At 36.6% G+C, this 22,085-nt stretch overlaps 4 non-coding genes across 4 annotated transcripts; all 4 read right to left on the bottom strand.

Annotated features, from left to right (window-relative positions):
* Positions 1–312: 312 nt before the first annotated feature.
* TRNAA-CGC lies at positions 313–385 on the bottom strand. The gene has a single exon. It is a non-coding gene; the product is annotated as a tRNA-Ala (tRNA).
* Positions 386–494: 109 nt separating this feature from the next.
* TRNAA-CGC lies at positions 495–567 on the bottom strand. Its single transcript has one exon. It is a non-coding gene; the product is annotated as a tRNA-Ala (tRNA).
* Positions 568–11,021: 10,454 nt separating this feature from the next.
* Positions 11,022–11,094, bottom strand: TRNAA-CGC. Its single transcript has one exon. It is a non-coding gene; the product is annotated as a tRNA-Ala (tRNA).
* A 1,655-nt stretch (positions 11,095–12,749) lies between these two features.
* On the bottom strand, positions 12,750–12,822 carry TRNAA-CGC. The gene has a single exon. It is a non-coding gene; the product is annotated as a tRNA-Ala (tRNA).
* Positions 12,823–22,085: the final 9,263 nt, after the last annotated feature.

Raw genomic sequence — 22,085 nt, 5'->3', positions numbered from 1 at the left:
AAATTGGTTCATCGAGTATACTTAATTCAATGTCTCAAGTTATGTGCCTCTTGCATGCAAAGAGAGTGATCTACCATATGAGCTACACCCCACTATTTCTTGAGATCTAAAAAAATAAGATGGAGGTGCAAGGAATTGAACCCCATGCCTCTTACATGCAAAGTGAGCACTCTACCATATCAGCTACATCCCCTCTATTTCTTTGAAATAGAAGACGTGGTAAGAAAAATTAGAGCAATTATGTTTTGCAATTAAAAAAATTGGGTAATTCTAATTTTATATATGATAATTGGATAACTAAAATATAAAAAATGGAGGTGCAGGGAATTGAACCCCATGCCTCTCGCATGCGAAGCGAGCGCTCTACCATATGAGCTACACCCCCTCTATTTCTTTGGAATAAAAGAAATAGTATGAAAAATTAGGGCAATTATGGTTTGAATTTTAAAAAATTTAGTAATTATAATTTTATATATGATAATAAAATACAACAGTGGAGGTGCGGGGAATTGAACCCTGTGCCTCTCGCATGCGAAGCGAGCGCTCTACCATATGAGCTACACCCCCTCCATTTCTCTAAAATAAAAGACATTGTATGAAAAAATAGAGCAATTATGTTTTGCATTTAAAAAAAAGGGGTAATTATAATTTTATACATGATAATTTAATATCTAAAATTTATAAAAATGGAAGTGCAGGGAATTGAACCTCGTGCCTATCACATGCGAAGCGAGCGACCATATGAGCTACACACCCTCAATTTCTTTGGAAAAAAGACATTGTATGAAAAATTAGGGTAACTATGTTTTGAAATTAAAAAATTGGGTAACTATAATTTTATATATGATATCTAAAATATAAAAATGGAGGGGTAGGGAATTGAATCTCATGCATGCAAAGTGAGCACTCTACCAGGTAAATCCCCTTTATTTCTCTAAAATAAAAGATATTGTATGAAAAATTAGGGCAATTATATTTTGCATTTAAAAAAATAGGGTAATTATAATTTTATACCTGATAATTTGATATGTAATATATAAAAATGGATGTAACGACCCTAGATACCTAAAGTCTCTACCATCATCTTAATCTAAGCTCATATGCGAAATATAGCAATAATTTTCAAACATAAATATACTTCATCAATGAAAACACATGGTCTTACGTGTTCAAAATATAATTTAAAAATGAAATTGAAAATGATAATGAAATAAATTTAAAAACATGAAAGGCATAACAACCTATTCTAACCTAAATCTAGGAAATTAAAATAAAAGATATCCTATGCACGTGCCATGGTCTCTACTTTGTGATGCCACTGTCAACTGTACATGGGCGCCTTTCCTTTACCTGAAAAATGATGTAGCACATGGTCTGAGTATTTCGAAGATTACTCATTAAGTGACCCCACCATAGGGGTCGTGAAAATTATAAACACATGCAACAGTGCTCTAGGAACCTATCATTAAATCATCCTAGGGGTGCCCTCAAGTCTAGACTAACTTGAATGTGTAGTACTTCCCTACACATGACCCACACGTGTGAGTGTGAATCTTGAGGAGGTTAGCACCCCCCTGGACCCATCATCGTTGAGCTAGCTGTCCGTAGTGATGTCTGGAGGACAGTAGGCTCCTAAGTGTCATGCTTGACATGATCACCGTCATCATCGTAATGCGTGCATCCGAAATCATCATTATCAAAGGAAAAGTATCCTGATGCTTATGTACATACATAAATGCATGAGGTACTTCTAACTTCTCATCTTTTAAAACGTCTTTATGGAACAACCCCAGTCTCATCTGTGGATTACTATTAGTAATATATGCGCATTAACTTCTCTTCTTAACGTCCTATTAATATTTTGTAGGGTTGTGTCCTAGGTCTAATTATCGACATAATACAATATGGCATTCATAACATGCATCTCAATATAATATGGAAAAAAAACGTCATATTAAGGTAAACAACATCATGCATCATCATCACAGATCGTCGTCATAATACTATCGGAGATACATCATGCTCATCATCACACATCATCAGACGTCAACATACATCTTAATATATACGTCATACGTCATAATTATAAAGCATAAAGGACACGTGCTGGTGCCACTGGCGTCGAAGTCTCGTTGGAATCCAACAGAATAAGATTTAGGGTTTTGTGATCTATTATCGGGTAAAGAAGATGGTTTGTCGGTACGAGTCTTGTCAATTTGTCAACATTCAAATACCCACGATCACGCAGAGTCTAACCTATCACCTCAACATAATTGTCTCGGCCCAACCAGTTGCTCACAACCCATGATCCAACCCACAACTAATCAAATTATAAAAGCCCAGACGTAATCCGCTGGCCACAGTCCAAGCCCAACACGATTTCGGCCGAAGTGAAGACATCAACCCAGTAGATTTGTGACCCATCGGCAAGCCTACGACCCGCGACCTATGCCTAGAAGACTCGCGTGTATTCGGCTCGCACGTGTGAGCAAACTCGCCTCGGCTCAAACGTGTGCACAACGTTGGCTTGACTCCGTTTTTCTGATGGCTCGACTTGGTGGCTTGGCGTCTTGGCGTCTTGGCTTAATTGTCTCGTTTTTTAACCTTATTTAAGCAATTTGAGGTCGGTATGACTTTTATTTACCAAATATGATTAGTTTAAGAACTTATATTGGTAATTAAACATGATGTTTAGCTTAGTTAAGTTATGAATAGGACCTAAGTAGATTATGGATTTTTATAGGAAATAGTTAGGAGTTGGAATTGTACCATCGAGGCGACTACCTTATTGTGAGTGACTTCGGCCAAGGCCAACCAAGTGACCTTACTGTTGGCGTTAGCTTATATGATGTATGATGGTGCATTCCTCATGGCTTTTGCATGCACCATATTATATGTGATATGTTTGTTTATGATTATGTGATGTTTATGTATCCTTGCATTGATATGAAACGAATGCCACATATGCATGTAATCTATTACACTACTTTCAAAAAATGAACTTAAACGCTGAGAATGAAATGTATGTCTTACATGTGATGGGTAGATAAATTTTACGTTGAATACACGTTCCATGAAGGAATTATGTTATGGAATGTAAAGAAAAGAAAAGAATTAAAAGTTATGTTATGAAAAGTAAATCACGGGACCTCATGTATGTATGTGTGTCATATGCATTGTGATACTTTCCCATTATAATATGTTAGTACGGATGCCTACGTTTGATATTTATGTTTGTCATGATATCATGTGGGTCTATTTTATGTGGCATCTGGTGACGTGTAATACGTTGTGCCCGACCAAGTCAGACGCAGGGGGTATGTATACAAGCCCACCTGGTGGGCCCATGTGTGCGTACATTGGCCGTGTGTGGAGAAGTACAAAAAGTTCAATCCTTTCCAGATCTGGAAAGAGCCTAAGGTTATGTAAAACTTATGAAAGATAGATCCCACCCATGTTTTGCATGTGTTTGCATATCTAACTCCAATAGTGGGATGACTTATTGAGTATCTTATACAATACTCAAGCCATGTGCTACCTTAATTTTTAGGTAAAGGTAAAGCTTCATGCACGAATGACGGTGAACGTTGAGAAGACCAGTGGAAGTTGATATGGGGTATAGTAGGGCAGTTTTCGTTAGTTTTTTTTTTTTTTTTTTCAAGCTTGATTTTCATTTAAAACTATGCTAAATTGAATTTTCAGGTTATAAATCGATTATGTAAGTCGGCTTTAATTTCAAAATGTTTAAAATGTTTATTATGAATTTCTCCATTTATGATTTAAGTATGCATGGGTTGAGGTCCCTAATTAAGTTAAGAAAATTAGGGACGATACATGTGTAGGTGCCACTAGACACGAGTCGTTAAATATCAAGCAAGTTACTAATCTATTCTATAGTGAGGCCAGTTACTTGGTTGGCCTTAGCCAGAGTTCTACCTAGCTTAACTATATGTTAGCTTCCGTTCCTCAAAAGTTGCTCCAAATGTCGGCGGGGTTTGTTTCTTATTAGATCGTTTGTTACATTTCGTTAGTATTTCACAATTTAATAATAATTCCAACTGACATATGTGAAATACGATATTAAAACAACCTCAATTACATTAATTAAGGTAAAAAACAGGTTCGAGATGGTCAGAACGGGGAAAATTGAGCTAAAATTGGAGTACCGGAGTCGATCAATTGATTTGGAGCCAAAGGAATCAAAGTCAAGTCGATTGTAGCCATTGAGCCGAAGGAGTCGCTTGCTGCTGGTGCACCATGGTGCACAACAGGAGGTCGATGCGTGTGTAGGCAGTTTCGGGTTGTGGCGGGGGTGCATGGGTCGTGGGCTGATGAGGCGATTGGGCCTCGATTCATGGGGTGCAGGCGAGGCGGGTAATGGATGTGTAGGTTAGTTGTTCGGGCTAGGCCTGTTATAGGTTAGTTTGGTCACGTTTGTTGTCTTTTTTCTTCCTCTACTTCTTCATCCACCTCTTCTTCCCTTTTCCGAAGTCTGGTGACTTCAAAAGTGCTACAACCACGGGTTCTCAATTTCTCTACTTCTCCATCCACCTTTTCATTGCGTGAATCGAGTTCGGTCGTTTTGGACACAGGTTCGAATCTTGCCAGAAAACCTCGTCAAAATGGTTTGGTGTCGTTTCTCGTCTTTTTTCTTCCTCTACTTCTCCATCCACCTCTCTTCTTCCCTTTCGGGTGACTTGACAAGTGTAACAACTCAAAATTTTATACTTAATTTAATGTCGTCACTGTATACATATCATGAACATTGAATGCGGAAATACTTCATTTAAACTTTCATAAAACGTCACCTTCATCTTAAAACAGAGCCATTCACTTAAAGTGTTTGGAAAACACCTTTAAAAACGACATAACAAAAAACTAAATAAAATAAATAAACGTTTAAATTAAAAACTTCCTATTCTAGCCTAAGTCTAAGAAAATAAACACGACTAGCTATTCGTGTGTCATGGTCTTGAGTTGCAATGTCGTCGTCAGCCATACATGAATGTCTTGCTTTAACCTGAAATAGAAGTAGCACGTGGCTTGAGTATTTAAAGAAATACCCGGTAAGTGACCCCACTATTAGGGTTAAATTCAAGAACATGTGAATGCAATGACAAGACTAGTCAGTTCACATACTACTCGGCCACTTTCCTTGTCGGACGAGCTTACTTTGGGAGCTACTTAGGCCGGACACCCGTTAGAACTAGTAACCGTCACGACAACATTAAATTAGACATAATGATCGTTTTCCTGCCTCGTAACGCGTCCGTACTATCGTGAAGGGTAAAGGGTATCCCCCAATGCATGAGCACACAATAATCCATTCCATTTTCATTGTCATTTAATACAGCCCTGCTATAGTGTTCTATACATACCATATCGTTGTTCATATCATTTAACATATCTTTCATGCATACCTAAAATATAATAAAAATGGAGATGTAGGGAATTGAACCCCGTGCCTCTCACATGCAAAATAAGCACTCTACCATAAGAGCTACACCCCATTATTTCTTTAAAATAAAATACATCCTATGAAAAATTAGGGCAATTATGTTTTCATTTAAAAAAAAAAAAGTAATTATAATGTCATATATCTAAAATATAAAAATGGAGGTGCGGAAAATTTTAAATAATGGTACATTAAAACAAAGGTGCATGGAATTGAACCTCAACCTCTCAAAGTGAGTACTCTCCCATATGAGCTAGACCTACTATTTGTCTAAAATAAAAGACATATGCAAAGTGAGTATGCTAGAGAGTACTCTCCCATATGAGCTAGACCTACTATTTGTCTAAAATAAAAGACATATGCAAAGTGAGTATGCTACCATATGAGCTAGAATTTGTCTAAAATAAAAGACATATGTATAAAAAATTAGGGCAATTATATTTTACAATTTAATATATGAGAATTTGATATCTAAAATATAAAAATGGAGATGGGAAATACTTAATTTTATACTTATCTTCTTCTGTTTTCCGAAGTATGGTGACTTGAAAACCTCGTCACTAAATCGAGTTCAGTCATTTTGGTCACGGGTTCGAATCTTGCCGAAAAACCTCGTCAAATTGGTTTGGTCGCGTTTCTCGTCTTTTTTCTTTCTCTACTTCTTCATCCTCTCTTCTTCCCTTTTCCAAAGTATGGTGACTTGAAAAGTGCAACAACTCAAAATTTTATACTTAATTTAATGTCGTCACTGTATACATATCATGAACATCAAATACGGAAATATTTCATTTAAACTTTCATAAAACGTCACTTTCATCTTAAAACACAGTCATGGACTTACGTGTTTTGAAAACACGTTTAAAAACGACACAACAAAAGACTAAATAAAATAAATAAACGTTTAAATTAAAAATATCCTATTCTAGCCTAAGTCTAAGAAAATAAACACGACTACCCTATGCACGTGTCATGGTCTCGAGTTGCAATACGGTCGTCAGCAATACATAAATGTTTTGCCTTAACTTGAAATAGAAGTAGCACGTGGCTTGAGTATTTAAAGAAATACTCAGCAAGTGACCCACTATTGGGGTTAAATGCAAGAACATGTGAATACAATGTTAGGACCTATCTTTTCGATCTATTTTCCTATGGTACTATTCTAACGGGTAACTTGGATGTGTACCATATACTCTACACACAGTCCATATGTGCAGGTATGGACTCAGCAGTCAATCCGCACACCACTCGGCCACTTTCCTTGTTGGGCGAGCATACTCTGGGAGCTCCTTAGGCAGGTCACCCGTTAGAACTAGTAATCGTCACGGCAGCATTAGATTAAACATAATGATCATTTTCCTGCTTGACCGTCGCAGCATTATGATAAACATAATAACCGTTTTCCTACTTGGTCCTCGCAGCATTATGATAACCATAATGATCGTTTTTCTGCCTCGTAACGTACGCGTCCATACTAACGTGAAGGGTAAAGGGGTATCCCCCAATGCATGAGCACACACTAATACATGAGGTCCCAACATTTTCCCATTTTCATTGTCATTTAATACAACCCCGCTAGTGTTCCATACATACCATATCATTGTTCATATCATTTCACATATCGTTTATCATATCATTTATCATATCTTTCATGCATACGTCGGAATTGTATTTCATGCTAGTTCTTCGTTTTGCATGTCAATCACATCATATCATTCAAATTACATTAGTATATCATATCATAACATTTCATGCTTCCAAACATAAAAGTTTTTAGCATAAAGATATCATAGCATAAGATATCGCATCACAATATATCATATCATAAACATGTCAATTATCACATGTCTTGTACCATAACATATTTCATCTCATTTTCCTATCGTATCAGTATATATATATATATCATTGTGAATGTTTGATTAATCCACCACACCTAAATGGTGTGAAAGTTATCTTATTTATAATCAAATAAATTACAAAGATATAGAAATAGTAATAAATGGAAATAACAAAGATACCTATGGTAATAAGGCAAATATCTAATATTTGCCTTATAATAAAATATCAAATATAATATATATGGTAAACTATAATTTATTACTAAATATCCTTAACACGCCACCGCAAGCTGAGCGTCGGATTTGAACGAACGTGAAGCTTGGATCTGAAAAATTCAAAGTGGTTGAGAAACACTTTTCGTGAAGATGTCAACAACCTGGTTCGGAGGAGGCGTAGAGAAACACTTTCTTGGCCATCAAAAATTGCAGAGGGATTGCCGCTCAGTGGCGATGCTGCCTTGGCTTCGACGAGAATATGTTTAACCCATGAAGAGGGATTGTCGCTTAGCGACGATGCTGCCTTGGCTCTGGTGAGAATATGTCTAACCCCAAGAAGTAGAAGGGGAAACCTAGAGCAAGGGACAAAGATAATGTTGAAGCGAGAAGAGTCGCCACATTGGACGAAGAGCCAATTATGGCAAGAAGGGCAGCAGGAAGAAGTCTCCACATTGGGTGAAGGAGCCAATTTTGGCGAGAAGGGCGGCGGCAACTTGGTTGGCGAAGAGGCCAGTGCGGCGCCCAATTCCAAAGGTAAATCTCTGCATAAGGTCGATGAGCTTATCAAGATTCTATATATTTTCGAAGAGAACGCTGATGAAGATTCTAAGATTAGGGTTTCTGTGAAGGATGAAGGATGAAGGGAAAATTGGGAAGAAAACGAAAGAGGCTATGTTTGGAAAATGTGAGGTTGTATGTACAGAGTATGACGAAAGATGATTTGGAGGTCAAAAGGGTTGAGCCGAAAAGTAATCAATCGGCTCCGTCTGCGGCAGCCATGAAGACTGCCCCTACGGCGTCAAAGCCAGCAGGGGTGGTGGAGAAGAAGATTAGAGGATTCAAAAGCCATAGATGAAAAAGGATCGAGGTTGTTAAATCGAATGGGCTCTAATACAATGTGAATGCTTGATTAATCCATCACACCTAAATGGTGTGAAAGTTATCTTATTTATAATCAAATAAATTAAGGATATGGAAATGGTAATAAATGGAAATAACAAAAATGGTAATAAATAGAAATAACAAAGATACCTATGGTAATAAGGCAAATATTTAATATTTGCCTTATAATAAAATATCAAATATAATATATATAGTAAACTATAATTTATTACTAATATCCTTAACCATCGTAAACATGTCAATTATCACATGTCTTGTACCATAACATATTTCATCTCATTTTCCTATCGTATCAGTATATATATATATATCATTGTGAATGTTTGATTAATCCACCACACCTAAATGGTGTGAAAGTTATCTTATTTATAATCAAATAAATTACAAAGATATAGAAATAGTAATAAATGGAAATAGGAAAGATACCTATGGTAATAAGGCAAATATCTAATATTTGCCTTATAATAAAATATCAAATATAATATATATGGTAAACTATAATTTATTACTAAATATCCTTAACACGCCACCGCAAGCTGAGCGTCGGATTTGAACGAACGTGAAGCTTGGATCTGAAAAATTCAAAGTGGTTGAGAAACACTTTTCGTGAAGATGTCAACAACCTGGTTCGGAGGAGGCGTAGAGAAACACTTTCTTGGCCATCAAAAATTGCAGAGGGATTGCCGCTCAGTGGCGATGCTGCCTTGGCTTCGACGAGAATATGTTTAACCCATGAAGAGGGATTGTCGCTTAGCGACGATGCTGCCTTGGCTCTGGTGAGAATATGTCTAACCCCAAGAAGTAGAAGGGGAAACCTAGAGCAAGGGACAAAGATAATGTTGAAGCGAGAAGAGTCGCCACATTGGACGAAGAGCCAATTATGGCAAGAAGGGCAGCAGGAAGAAGTCTCCACATTGGGTGAAGGAGCCAATTTTGGCGAGAAGGGCGGCGGCAACTTGGTTGGCGAAGAGGCCAGTGCGGCGCCCAATTCCAAAGGTAAATCTCTGCATAAGGTCGATGAGCTTATCAAGATTCTATATATTTTCGAAGAGAACGCTGATGAAGATTCTAAGATTAGGGTTTCTGTGAAGGATGAAGGATGAAGGGAAAATTGGGAAGAAAACGAAAGAGGCTATGTTTGGAAAATGTGAGGTTGTATGTACAGAGTATGACGAAAGATGATTTGGAGGTCAAAAGGGTTGAGCCGAAAAGTAATCAATCGGCTCCGTCTGCGGCAGCCATGAAGACTGCCCCTACGGCGTCAAAGCCAGCAGGGGTGGTGGAGAAGAAGATTAGAGGATTCAAAAGCCATAGATGAAAAAGGATCGAGGTTGTTAAATCGAATGGGCTCTAATACAATGTGAATGCTTGATTAATCCATCACACCTAAATGGTGTGAAAGTTATCTTATTTATAATCAAATAAATTAAGGATATGGAAATGGTAATAAATGGAAATAACAAAAATGGTAATAAATAGAAATAACAAAGATACCTATGGTAATAAGGCAAATATTTAATATTTGCCTTATAATAAAATATCAAATATAATATATATAGTAAACTATAATTTATTACTAATATCCTTAACCATCGTAAACATGTCAATTATCACATGTCTTGTACCATAACATATTTCATCTCATTTTCATATCGTATCTATATATATATATATTTAGATAGATATATATATATATATATATATTTAGATAGATATATATATATATATATATATCTCATTCACATGTCGTATCATAATCATATCATATCATAAACACTTCGTGGTTATATTGTTCTCTAACTTAACATAGCCTTAACATTCTTATATCTATCAGTCATAATGTTACATGAATGTATCTTAGTCATATCATTACAGGAACGTATCCTAACGCTATCGTTCTATCAATCTATCACAATCCTATCCCTTTCTACACATAACCTAACCATATTTTTTTATCAATCGATCGTGACCATATCGTTTTTATCAATCTCTCATATCCATAGCACTTCGATACCTAACCTAACCTTAACGTTTCATGAACGTATCTTACTCCTATCATTACATTATATTTAGTGCATCCTTCTCATATCATATCTCAAATATATCATTGAACACATTGTACCATAAGTATTATCATACAATTCACATATTATAACATATACATATCATATCATAAGCATATCGATCCATAAACAATTCACACATATCAATATATATGACACGTGCAAAACCACAGGGAACGTGTTCACATCAAATATAACCATGCCGATAGTAATGTCACTTCCCTGATTAGCTTAGGCTAATGTCACAAATTTATCCTTAATGAAAATTCGATTTTGTCTATTGAAATCCAAGTAAACCTTGGTGAGCCCATGACATCAATTTCAAGTTTAAACTTCTACAAAATTGTGTGTTATACTTAGGTCTGAGTAAAATGGAGGTGCGGGGAATTGAATCGAGCGCTCTACCATATGAGCTACACCCCCACTATTTCTCTAAAATAAAATACATTGTATGAAAAATTACGGCAATTATGTTTTGCATTTAAAAAAAATTGGGTAATTATAATTTTATCCATGATAATTTGATAATTAATATATAAAAAATAATGGAGGTGCGGGGAATTGAACCTCGTGCCTCTCGCATGCGAAGCGAGCGCTCTACCATATGAGCTACACCCCCTCTATTTCCTTAAAATAAAAGACATTGTATGAAAAATTAGGGCAATTATGTTTTGCATTTTAAAAAAATAATGATAATTTGATATCTAAAATATAAAAATGGAGGTGCAGGGAATTGAATCCCGTGCTTCTCACATTTAAAGCAAACACTCTACCATATGAACTACACACCCTCTTTTTCTTCAAAATAAAAGACATTGTATGAAAAATTAGAGCAATTTTGTTTTATCTTTAAAAAAAATAGGGTAAGTATAATTTTATACATTACCATTTGATATCTAAAATATAAAAATGGAGGTGCGGGGGATTGAACCTGTAATGACCCTAAATTTCTATATACTTAAAGTCACTATTAACGTCCCATGCTCATCCCTAATACAAAAATATAACTCTTAAAAAAAAACATCATCTATAATATAAATGTCGAAAATATTTAAAACATCATCTTCTCTAGAAAACAAAACCATGGTTTTACGTGTTTAAACACTAATACTGAAATTTAGAGAAAACAAAGACAAATACAAAACAATTTAAAACAATGAAATGTCAAACAACCTATTCTAACCTAAGACTAAAAATTTAAATATGAGTCTACCCTATGTACGTGCCACAATCTCTACTTGGATGTCGCCGTTATCCGTACAAGTGCGCCTTGCTTTTACCTAAAAAATGATATGGCACACCGCCTGAGTATTTCGAAGAATACTCAGTAAGTGACCCCACTATAGGGGGCCATGCAATTGCAAACACATGAAATCATGCTCTTGGGACCTATCTCTATTCTCATCTAGGGGTAGCCTCCAGTCTCGAACAACTATGGATACGTAGTACTTCCCTACACACGACCCACGTGCGAGTGTGAATCCCCATGTGGGCTCGCACACCTCTTGGACCCTTTCTGGTCAAGCTAATCTGTAGCGACGTCTAGAGGTCAGCGGAACCCCTAGTGTCATGTGCCCCCACATGCATGAGGTCCCTCTAATTCTATCTTATCATCTCGACACAACGCTCTAATCTCATCTCTTTGTTAGATTAAGTAACACATGCTCATGGATATTTATCTCATCTCTTTGTTACATTAAGTAACACATGCTCATGGATATTTATCTCATCTCTTTGTTACATTAAGTAACACATGCTCATGGATATTTATATTAATATCATTTTCATGCTCTTAGGCATGATGCAATATGACACTGATCATCATACATCATGCTCAATATGGAAAAGTCATATTAAGACAAACATCATGCAATCATCGTACTCATCATATCGTCACAAAGTGCATCATGCATATCAAAAGTCATATTAAGACAAACATCATGCAATCATCATACTCATCATATCGTCACAAAGTGCATCATGCATATCAAAAGTCATATTAAGAAAAACATCATGCAATCATCGTACTCATCATATCGTCACAAAGTGCATCATGCATATCAAGTACGTCATATATCGAAATATACGTATATACATTGTATGAAAAATTATGGCAAATGCAGGAAATTGAACCCCATGCCTCTCACATGCAAAACGAGCGCTCTACCATATGAGCTACACCCCTTTTGTTAGAAAATAAAATAAAAGACATTGTATGAAAAATTGTGGTAATTATAATTTTATACATGATAATTTGATATCTAAAATATAAAATGGAGGTGCAGGGAATTGAACCCCGTGCCTCTCGCATGCGAAGCGAGCGCTCTACCATATGAGCTACACCCCCTTTATTTGAAAATAATAAAAGACATTTTATGAAAAATTATGGTAATTATAATTTTATATATAATCATTTGATATCTAAAATACGAAAATGGAGGTGCAGGGAAATGAACTTGGTGCCTCTCATATGCAAAGCAAAGTCATATGAGCTACACCCCACTATTTCTAAACAATAAAATACATTGTATGAAAACTTAGGACAATTATATTTTGCAATTAAAAAGATTGGGTAATTATAATTTAATATATGAGAATTTAATAGCTAAAATATAAAAATAGAGATGCTGGGAATTGAACCCGGTGCCTCACACATGCAAAGCCAGCACATACTAGTTTAAATTATTTGGAGTCAAGTTTAAACTATTTTATGCAAGATTAGGTGAATCAATTTCCACCGTAGAATTTTATTTTATGATTGTGGGATACCTTATTTAGAATTAAATTTAAGAGAGCAGTGCTAGCATCATAGCATCAACGAGCGCCCGAGCCCAACAATGTAAGTGGCTCTACTATCGATTTGGTGGCAACAAGGGGTCGTAGTTGCAGTGGTCGATTTGGTTGGAAGAAGGGGTCGTAGTAGCAGTAGCTCTACTATCGATTTGGATGGAAGAATTGCTTTATGTATGATGACACATGTCCAATGACTCTGCATGTGTGATATGCTTGATATGTGATTTTATGATATGTGTCACTATATGTAACAACCCTAGTTTCTACTAACCTAAAGTCACTACTGTTAGGATCGCACAACAACGCACACACTCGATCTAGATGAACACAAAGAATAGGATAGAGAAAATGCAAGGAGAATATTGGCTAAAGGTTTTGTATTGATGACTTCAGATATGTACAGTAGTAGAGAATACAAAGAATAGAAAGTACATTTTCAAAGCTCTACCGAATGGATATATATATATATATGGTTCAGTTTACTATATATAGCTTTACCAGATTTAACCATCTACTATATATAACTATTTATCATATAGAGCTTTACCGGACGTAGCTTTACCAGATATTGTTTTACCGGATATAACCGTTGACCAAGCTATAAATAAGTAGCAGGTTCCATAACCTAACAATTCTCCCACTTGGGGACTGATCCAGTCAACCGAAAATTTCATTCTTAAACGATCACTGCACCATACCAATTAAGGCTTTGCATAACCTCAATTTTCCAACATCAACACATTTTGTCAACATGTCTGCTGGATTCTTTGCACCCTCAATCTTCTCCAAACACATATCACCTTCTTCCACTAACCTGCGAGTGAAATGGTACCGTCTTCTAATGTGTTTTGTCCTTGAATGATAGACTGGGTTTTTCACCAACTGTATGGCACTCTGACTATCTGTATAAAGGATCTTCTTGCACTGCTTCCGGCCTAATTCTTCTAGATAGTCTGTCATCCATATCATCTCCTTTTCAGCTTCAGCTATTGCCACGTACTCAGCCTCAGTAGATGAAAGAGCAACACATTTCTAAAGCTTGGACATCCAACTCACTGCTGTTCTATCTATATTGTAGATATATCCAGATGTGCTCTGGCTAGAGTCTACATCTCCACTCAGATCAACATCCGCAAAACCTTGCAGAACTACTTTTCCATTGCCATAACAAAGTGAAGTATTGGATGTACCTCTCACATACCTCAGAAGTCACTTCACAGCTTCCCAATGGTCTTTTCCTGAATTTGCCATGTACTTGCTAACAACTCCTACTGCATGTGTTATATCAGGTCTAGTGCAGACAATATCATACATCAAACTCCCAACTGCAGAAGCTTACGGGACCGATGCCATTTGCTCACGTTCTTCAACTGTCTTGGGAGATTGCCCATTTGACAATTTAATACGATTTGCCAAGGGGGTAGTCCTGGATTTAGCATCATTCATCTTGAATTTGGAGAACATCTTCTNCTTGAATTTGGACAACACCTTCTCAATGTACTGCTCTTGGGATAGATTTAATGTGCCAGCAGATCTATCTCGAGAAATCCTCATCCCAAGAATCTGCTTCACTGCACCCAAATCTTTCATCTCAAATATTGAAGACAAGCTTGCCTTCAGGTGGTTTATCTCTCTCATACTTGATCAAGCAATTAGTATATCATTCACATACAGGAGTAGAAACACATAAGAATCAGTGTATTTCTTGAGGTAACAACACTGATTCTTTTCACTCCTGTGGAAACTACTCTTGCACATGAAGGAGTCAAACTTCTTGTACCATTGTTTCGATGCTTGTTTCAGTCCATACAAGCTCTTATTGAGTTGACACACTATATGCTCCTTGCATGGAGCTGTAAATTCTTCTGGTTGTTGTATATAGATCTCCTCATCTAGATCTCCATGTAAAAACGCCGTTTTTACATCCATTTGCTCAAGGTGCAAATTCTCCGATGCAACAATACTCAGCAGAATTCGGATAGTAGTTAATTTCACAACCGGAGAAAAGATCTCAGCATAATCAATGTCTTTTCTTTGTGAATATCCTTTAACTACTAACCAAGCCTTAAACATCCTTTTGCCATCTAGTTCAGCCTTGATTTTGAACACCCATTTGTTCAACAAAGCTCTCTTTCCTGTAGGTAACTCAGTCAGCACCCACGTATTATTCTTTTCAAGTGAGTTCATCTCATCATTCATGGCTTGCTCCCATTTGGTTGAATCTTCCACTTGTAGGGCCTCATCAAAGAACTCTGGTTCTCCTTCGTCAGTCAACAACAGATAATGTAATGAGGGAGAATATCTATCTGATGCTCTGATAGTTTTGGATGATCTCCTCAACACCTGCTCAGGTGTAACTTGCTCCACGTCTAGTTCTTCAGCAATAGGATCAAGAGTTTCTTGAGCTTCTGTTGTAACATCACTAGGTGAATTTTCCTGCCACTCAAGCTCGACTCCCACTTGCTTCGTAGTCTTAGAGTTTATCTTCTCTTTGTTCTTGTACAGGACATTTTCATCAAAGGTCACATCGTAGTGTCTTAGGATTTTCCTATTCTTGTCATCCCAAAACCTGTTCCCGAACATGTTAGAGCCATAGCCAATGAAGTAGCATTTCACAGCCTTAGCATCAAGCTTATGAATCAACATGAACATACGCAGTACAACCAAAAGTTCTCAAGTGAGAGTACTTGAGTTCTTTTCATGTCCATACTTCTTCGAGCAATTTGAACTTTAAGGGTACTGACGACCCTTTATTAATCAAATATGCTGTTGTGTTCACAGCATTAGCCCAGAATGTCTTTGGTAGTCAAGAATCAATCCTCATGCTTCTTGCTTCCTCATTCAAGGTTCTGTTCATCCTTTCTGCAATACCATTTTGTCTTGCCTTACCGGGAATTGTTCTTATTAATCTAATTCCCTCAGCTGCACAAAATGTTTTAAACTCTGATTTGTTGTACTCTCTTCCATTGTCAGATCTTAGGCATTTGATCTTCAAACCAGTCTGATTTTCAACTTCAGCTTTTCACTTCTTGAAGGTGGCAAACACATCTGACTTGTGTTTTAGAAAGTAAACCCATACCTTCCTGCTGAAGTCATCAATGAAGGTGACGTAGAACCTTGATCCATCAAGTGATAAAACTGGAGATGGTCCCCAGACGTCTATATGAACCATTTCCAACTGCACTTTCTTCGGTTCTCTAACAGCCTTTGTGAAACTAACTCGTTTCTGTTTGCCCATAACACAGCTCTCACAAAGACCCATATTAACAAATTTTAAGCCTTCTAAAGCTCCTTTCGCAATCAGAATCTTCATTCCTTTGACGTTCATATGTCCAAGTCTATTATGCCATAGACTTGAATTGGAAGTACTCCCATCAGCAGTAGTCATGTTTATACACTCTATAGTAGTGTATAAGGTTCCAGATTTTGTGCCACGTGCAACAACCATGGCGCCCTTCACAATCTTCCATGAACTCTTTCCAAACTCTGCTGCATAGCCTATGCTATCCAACTCACCAATAGAGATTAGGTTCTTCTTGAGACCAGGAATGTATCTGACATCTTGTAATGTCCATTAACTTCCTGCTGGAGTTTGTATGGAGATATCTCCCTTCCCTTCAATCTCCAAGGTTTTGTTGTCGGCAAGATACACCTTCCCGAAATTTCCTGATTTGAAATTTTGAAACAATTCCTTACTTGGAGACAAATGAAACGATGCACCTGAATCCAAAATCCAGATTCAGCTGGGCTATCCACACTAAGGATTAAAGCGTCCTCAGTATCTTCTGTTGTATATATAGAATCATCATCATCTTCAGATTTATGATTTTGCTTCTTCTTCAGTTTTGTACAATCTGTCCGAAAGTGTCATTTTCCTCCACAACTTCAACACGTTACGTTGGGTTTGTTTGGAGATTTTTCCCGATTCTTTGATTTTGATCTCCCATATTTCTTTGAGCTCTTTGATTTACTTCTTTTCCTTCGATCAACACTAAGAGCTTTGCCTGATGAATCTCCAATATCCCGTTTGTGAATACTTTCGTTGAGAACTATATCTCGAATTTCATCAAACTTCAGGTTATCAGATCCTCGAGAATTGCTGATTGCGGCAACAACAGTATCCCATGACTCGGGTAAAGATGACATCAAAATCAACGCTTTAATTTCATCCTCGAAATTAATTTCCACCAAACTCAGTTGACTTACGATCATATTGAATTCATTTATATGATCCGCATCAAATACACCTTGTTCATAGCCGACGATTTTTCATACATATTTGACAGCGCCTTCAACAGATCTGACGTTGTCTTCTCCTTGATAATGTTGAACGCCACGTTTCTAGATAGCGTCAACCGGATCAGCCTTAAGGCTTGTCGATCCTTGAGCTTCCACTGTTCCGTGGTCATGGTATCCGGCTTCACCCCCAATGGGGTTCGTGAAGATCTTTCTTGTNAGAGGTTCGTGAAGATCTTTCTGGTACAGATAATCTTCAATCTGCATCTTCCAGAAACCGAAATCGGATCCATCGAACTTCTCAATTCCAATCTTTGAACTTTCCATCTTCACAGATCGTGGTGACTTCCACCTAGCTCTGATACCAATTGTTAGGATCGCACAACAACGCACACACTCGACCTAGATGAACACAAAGAACATGATAGAGAAAATGCAAGAAGAATATTGGCTAAAGATTTTATATTGATGACTTCAGATATGTACAGTAGTAAAGAATACAGGGAATGGAAAGTACATTTACAAAGCTCTACTATATATGATTCAGTTTACTATATATAGATTTACCAGATTTCAGTTTACTTCTTATACGGAAACATTCATTTAAAACAACTTCATAAAACAAAACAATGTTGACTTATATGTTTAAGAAAACATTCATTTAAAACAACTTCATAAAACAAAACAATGTTGACTTATATGTTTAAGAAAACATTCATTTAAAACAACTTCATAAAACAAAACAATGTTGACTTATATGTTTAAGAAAACATTCATTTAAAACAACTTCATAAAACAAAACAATGTTGACTTATATGTTTAAGAAAACATTCATTTAAAACAACTTCATAAAACAAAACAATGTTGACTTATATGTTTAAGAAAACATTCATTTAAAACAACTTCATAAAACAAAACAACGTTGACTTATATGTTTAAGAAAATGTCTTAAAACAGCACAAAAGAAATATTAAAATAAAATACGTAAATATAAAAATAGCAATGCCTTAGGTAACATGCATGCATAAGCATCATCGTAACATGAGATAACATATTACCCTAGGTAACATGCATGCATAAGCTTTCGTACATTCATCATTCATAACATTACTAAGGGGTTGTGTATCAGAAAATTATTCGTTATCATAATGCAACATGAAATCTCATACATGCACATCATCGTAACATGAAATATCATCATACTATGTCATATCATCATAACGTATCATAGCATCATAATATATCATATCATCATAATATAACATATCATAACATCATAGTCAATCACATCAGTATAATATACTACATCATCATAATACATCATATCAACATACAGGGGCCAATGAGCATGTGTCATCACGTAACGACCCAGATCCACTGCTAGCAGATATTATCCCCTTTGGGTTTCCCTTTCGAGCTTCAGATATTATCCCCTTTGGGCTTTCCCTTTCGAGCTTCCCCTCAAGGCTTTAAAACGCGTCTCCTAGGGGAAGATTTCCACACCCTTATAAATGGTGATTTGTTCTCCTCTCCAATCAATGTGAGACATCACAATCCACCCCCCTTCGGGGCCCAGCGTCTTCGCTGGCACTCTTTCCTTCCTCTAATCGATGTGGGACCGCCCCCAAATCCACCCCCTTTTGGGGCCCATCGTCCTTATTGGCACACCGCCTCGTGTCTACCCCCCCCCCTCGAGGAACAACGAGAAGGTTGGCACATCGTTCGATGTCTGGCTCTGATACTATTTGTAACGGCCAAGATCCACCGCTAGCAGATATTGTCCTCTTTGAGATTTCCCTTTCGGGCTTCCCCTCAGGGCTTTAAAACGCGTCTCCTAGGGGAAGGTTTCCACACCCTTATTAAATGGTGGTTTGTTCTCCTCCCCAACCAATGTGGGACATCACACATCATACATAAGATAAGTCTTTCAACTGACTCGATAGTAGGACCACTTACTTGGATGGTCTTAACCGACGTTCTCTTTCCAATTTAGTTTGCTTTCTTCCTTCGAATTCGTTCTCACTTATGTCAAGACTCTTCACCTATTTGAATATTCGCTCAATAGCCTAAGGAAAAGTCGAATTCTTAACTTAATTTAATTTAAAACTAATAAAAAACGACCTTAAATCTTTTTAATAAGGTCAAATTTAGCTTTAAGAGGGTCCAAAACGTAGGAAACGGTGTCAAAGTTCTAGATTTGAGCCAAATACGCCAATTTTGAGCCATGGAGCCGTGTCGGAACCGAGCTAAGCCGAACGAAATGTCATGGTATAAATGAAATGTTATATTATGTTATGTTATATTATAAGATGACATTATGCACACTTAGGCAAAATACAAACTATAGGTTGAGTGAAGCGGATGGATCGGGTCACAGGTACTGAATTGAGTCGTATGTGGGTCGACAAGTCAAATATGAATTCGGGCCAGATCTAGCGTGACGCTTCACCACTAGATGTCTGACACGTAGCTCCACTCAAAATGTGACACGTGTCCCATTGGTAACGGGTCACGCAACACCTCATCTCGCCTTACATGTGTCCTCCAATGATTCGCCTCCCTCGTGCACCTCGGCAAATGTATTTCAAATTTTCATAGTTTTCAATTCTCTTTCTAAATTTTTTGAATTTTTTTTATTTTTCATTATGTGAAAAATTAATAACTTTCTTAATTATCTATAGATAAAGAGTAATTATATTTTTGTGTAGGGAAGGATTTAATCTCAAGAGGATACAATATTTTCTTATAAAGATGTAACATAAGTTGTACCCGTAAGCCCTTAAATTTGATCCAATAACCTTCTAATCTAAATTATTCAATAACCCCAAAAACAATAAAGAATCAACCTAAAGAAAAGTTTTGGATAAAAATTTTGGAACAGACTATCGTGATGGATCAAAAGTAAAGAAAACTCATTTCTAACCTCAAAATTCGAATCACTCTACAAAAGATTTGATCAACACCGCTTCAATGACTCTAACATACAAATTTAAATATAAGAAATGTAAAGGAACAAACTCATGAGTAAGAAATAAGAAATGTAAAGGAACAAACTCATGAGTAAGAAATGAGTAAGAAATAAGAAATGTAAAGGAACAAACTCATGAGTAAGAAATAAGAAATGTAAAGTTACAAACTCTACTCTCATTTTAATATTCAAAATTTTCTTATTAAACATTAATGACTATTTATAGCATTGAAAATAAGCATAAGCACGCCCATCAATATTATAACGACCACTAACTCATTGTAACTTAAAACCTTAAAAATTACTCTAAAATTAAAAAAAACACAATGAAACCTCCCTAAATACAAACATGTACGGTACAATCTTGTAACGACCCTATGCTCCTACTGAAATAGAGGCACTACTACATGCATGACGTGACCTTTTTATCTAGAAACATTCATTTAAAATTATTCATAAAACGATATTATGGACTTAAACGTTCAAAATAAAACCTTAAAACATAACAATGTGAAACTTAAATAAATCAAAGAAAAGATTAAATCACTCTAATTAACCCAAAGGCTACAAAATAAATAAAATGCGACTATCTTAACACAAGTTCCATGGGCTTCAGAGCGACGCCCCCATCATCCGTACAAGGGTGTCTTATCTTTTACCTAAAATGTAAGAGTACCACATGACTTGAATATTTGAAGAAATACTCAGTAAGTGACCCCAGGGGTCATGAAATGCAAACACATACAATATGGGGGGACCTATCATTTAAAACATCATTTCATTCTCTTAGGCGGCTTTCCAATCTGGGCTAAATTGGATGTGTGGTACTTCTCTACACACGATCCATATGTGCGAATGTAGACCCACTAGGCGCGCTAGCACATCCCATGTGCCTATTGGTTGGGGTTAGCACTCGCTGACGGACTTGTGCTGCTGGACACCCGGAGAGAATAGCGACCATCGTGCCATCATGGTGAACATGATGGTCATAATCAGTCTCATAATATACGCATCCATACACATCATAATGGAAAAGTATCTTGATGCACGTGAACATGGAGTTATTGCATGAGGTCCCCATACTTCCCATCATGACATAACAAATTATGCAAGACAAACTCCATTCTTTCATACCATTTTAAAATTTGATCATTATGCGTACATAACTCTTATACATCATTTTATATATAAAATAGCTTCCAAGACATAGCATATCATGGCATGTCATGACATAACATAGCTTATCATTACATAACATGGCATTTCATTTATACCATAATATTATTTGGCACGTCATATAGCGTAATATAACATAACATCACATATCAAAGCATATCACACATAACACGTACAGGGGCCATTGGGCACATAATACATAAAAAAATTCTTCCAACCAAACCGATAGTGAAGCCACTTACTTAATTGGCCTTGGAATGCTCCTTATCGTTTACTTCAACCTATATTACCACATGCTCGTTTTAAGAAATAATCCCACAGATACCTTATTAAAAAGTTTCCATTTTCTAGCTCAAAATGACTTGAATTGAGCATTTAGGAATTAAACTAACCTCAAATGTCTCATGTAAGGTTAAAATCAGTTTCGGGAGAGTCGA

The sequence above is a fragment of the Cucurbita pepo genome, chromosome LG15, assembly GCF_002806865.2.
Source record: "Cucurbita pepo subsp. pepo cultivar mu-cu-16 chromosome LG15, ASM280686v2, whole genome shotgun sequence".
NCBI classification, from domain to species: Eukaryota; Viridiplantae; Streptophyta; class Magnoliopsida; order Cucurbitales; family Cucurbitaceae; genus Cucurbita; species Cucurbita pepo.
Note: the sequence above shows the minus strand (reverse complement) of the source record. Positions and strands in the feature narration are given on the sequence as shown.